We start from the raw sequence: 3,169 nt of genomic DNA, 5'->3' as shown, positions 1-3,169 counted from the left end.
AATGTTATCGCAGAGTAAGCGCAATACTCAAGGCAGAGCTGACTGCAAGAAATACGAAACGATCAATACTTTAGCCATACCGGTTGTAACTTACAGTTTCACTATCATTAATTGGTCAATTACTGAAATATGTAATCTCGATGGAAAAATATGAAAATTGTTGACAATGCATATAATGCACAACCCTAAGGTAGATATAGAACGACTTTACCTGCCAAGAAATGAGAGTGGTCGTACTTTTTGCTACTGGAATTAACATTGAAAATTGTCACAATTGGCCTAAGCACCTACCCGAAAAACTTTGAGTACTGGATGTTAAAACTTATCTTAAAGCATGAAAACAAAAAAGCATCCTACTCAGTAACAAAAAAAGATAAAGGAATATCAAAGTGAATTCCAAATACAACAAATTCCAGAATTAGACGAAGTGGAAACGAGCACAGAAATAGCTAAGCATTTGAAAACACGTACTAAAACTGCTGCCTTATATATTCTTATTGATAAATGACAAGAGAAACCTCTCAATGGCAAATATCCAAAGAGAGCTAATAGTGCCGTTGTTGAAAAATCCCTTACCCGTCAACGGTTAGTGTCTTCTGGCTTAAAATCAGAAACAGAATGGTTTATCATAGCAGCCCAAAAACAATGCCTACCTACAAGGAACTACCAGGTCAACAAATTAAAGAACGGCAGCTGCCCAACATGACGTGTATGTTAAGAACGAAATGAAACTATTGATCATGTTGCCTCTGTGTGCAGTCTTCTTGCGACTTCAGAGTATCTCAACAGGCATTGATAGAGCAGAACAATATATTCACTGGGTAATGTGCAAAAACCTGGACCTGCCCCATGATGGTGGGAACACAAACCACCTCCAGTGCTTAATAGTAATTACAGTTTACTCCTCTTCACCATTCAAACTGGCAGAAAGATAGATGCGAATAGGCCAGACATTATATTGAAAGACTTCAGACAAAAAACATGCCTCCTCATTGATATGACTGTCCCAATCGACATAAATGTGTCAGTCAAGACCTACAAAACTGAGTACGTATAAAGACCTTGAAATAGAAATTGGCAAAATGTGGAGCCCCCAAACTAAAACAGTACCTGTTGCCATAGGTGGCCTAGGAATGATAGCAAAAGGGGCTGCTTTCTACCTAGCTAAGATATCAGGAAACCCCCAAATGGCAGGAATTCAAAAGATAGTGCTCATGGGAACTGCCCATATCCTACGTAAAATACTGTCTATGTTATCTCAAATTTTAAAACAAACTCATAATTTTCTTGCTTTCTTAAACAATCTCGAGAAGAATACTATTTGCAAATCCAAATATATGACACCCTAGGCATAACATCAACATGAACTTTTAACTCGTCTCTTGAGGTCTCTGGTTAAGACTTTGAGCCAACTTGTACAAATACAAAGCAAAAGTCAGACATATGATAATAATAATAATAATAATAATAATAATAATAATAATAATAATATAATAATAATAATAATAATAATAATAGTGAGTAAAGACAGACGAAATGCCGTCAAGCATTTTGTCCGATGGGCGAATGATTCTGCTAGCTCGCCCACTTCATAACAGTAATAATGATAATAATAACAGCCCTGATACAGTACTAGGCAGTGGATCTCGTGGCTCCTCATCTGAACTGATTGGTAATGTTATCGTGTATATTGTTTTGTCTAGGTATAAAAAATGGGCTACTGCAAATATTCTGCTTAATACCACAGATTTATTTGTCAGTTGCTTGAGCTTAACCAGATGAGCACATCCCTTAGTGGTTGACGATATGTGCATCTCTGATCACGAGCAGAAGTAGTGGGGGACCATCATAACCATGTATTGGAAGGAATTCTTTGGGTTCTGGATAATTCACCTCTGGAAACATGGATGTGTCGTTCAACATCCTTAAACAACACTTATTCAGGGACCTTTTGAGCAGGATGGGCTACTCGATCTGACGAAAATTCTTACTGGGCCGCACCTGCAAGGTCATGCGGTATTTATGTTGATATAAAGGCGGCGAGCTGGCAGAAACGTTAGCACGCCGGGCGAAATGCCTTGCGGTATTTCGTTTGCCGTTACATTCTGAGTTCAAATTCCGCCGAAGTCGACTTTGCCTTTCATCCTTTCGGGGTCGATAAATTAAGTACCAGTTACGCACTGGGGTCGATATAATCAACTTAAGCCGTTTGTCTGTCCTTGTTTGTCCTCTCTGTGTTTAACCCCTTGTGGGTAGTAAAGAAATAAGTATTTATGTTGATATGAAATCACCATGTCGCACACATATAATTGTGATGCATGTGCCTGGTGTACCCTTATCAGACTTGTAGTCATGATGGGTATACTTTGCTTCGTATATTTTACCCCAGTGTCACTTTGATGGCATGCACTGCTCTCTCACTCAATAATAATGATAATGATGATGATGATGATGATGATGATGATGATGATAATAATAATAATAATAATAATAATAATAATAATAATAATAATAATAATAATAATAATAATAATAGAGTCTCGTCCTTAAAATTAACGTAATCGACTACTTATAGGGCAATATATCAACCCTAGATAGAGTAAGAAGGTAAACTCCAGCTCGCCAGGCAGTCCAGGTCTAGTGTTTCTCCGCAGGTCAGTTCGTAATCGTTCTGAATTCACTGTATTGGTCTTAGGAAATGCTATGAACAACGAGCAATCCTATTTCCTTTCAATTTGAAAGAAAGCAATAACAACAACATAACAAGTATACAGTAAATTACCTTAAAATGAATTAGCTTCACAAAACCCGGGGCTGTTACTTTCAAAGCTCAAGTGATACCCACGATAAAATAACATTACCGTAATGGACACTCTGCTGCCACTGCACACAGAAATCCTAGACGGTATCCATCGAAAGTCTACCCGACTCATAGGCATTAAGCTGCTCTGCAAAATACTCCAAAACTGGCCGATACCTAAGGGGTCTCCTCACGCTACATCTGGAATCGCGACAACACAGACCTCTTTTTAGATCTGTCTGGTGCCGAGTCACTCATCTTTTTCTTTTTACTACGCATCTCTTTATTACGCATATTGTATAAACCCCATCCCAAACAAATACCTATTTCTTTACTACCCACAAGGGCTAAACACAGAGAGGACAAACA

General features: G+C 38.2%; 1 protein-coding gene across 1 annotated transcript in view; it reads right to left on the bottom strand.

Moving 5' to 3' along the window:
* The window catches only part of LOC115217655 (gremlin-2-like), a 112,252-nt gene that overhangs the window by 64,207 nt on the left and 44,876 nt on the right, over positions 1-3,169 (bottom strand). The window lies entirely within an intron of this gene.

This window comes from Octopus sinensis, linkage group LG11, assembly GCF_006345805.1.
Source record: "Octopus sinensis linkage group LG11, ASM634580v1, whole genome shotgun sequence".
Lineage (NCBI taxonomy): Eukaryota > Metazoa > Mollusca > Cephalopoda > Octopoda > Octopodidae > Octopus > Octopus sinensis.
Note: the sequence above shows the minus strand (reverse complement) of the source record. Positions and strands in the feature narration are given on the sequence as shown.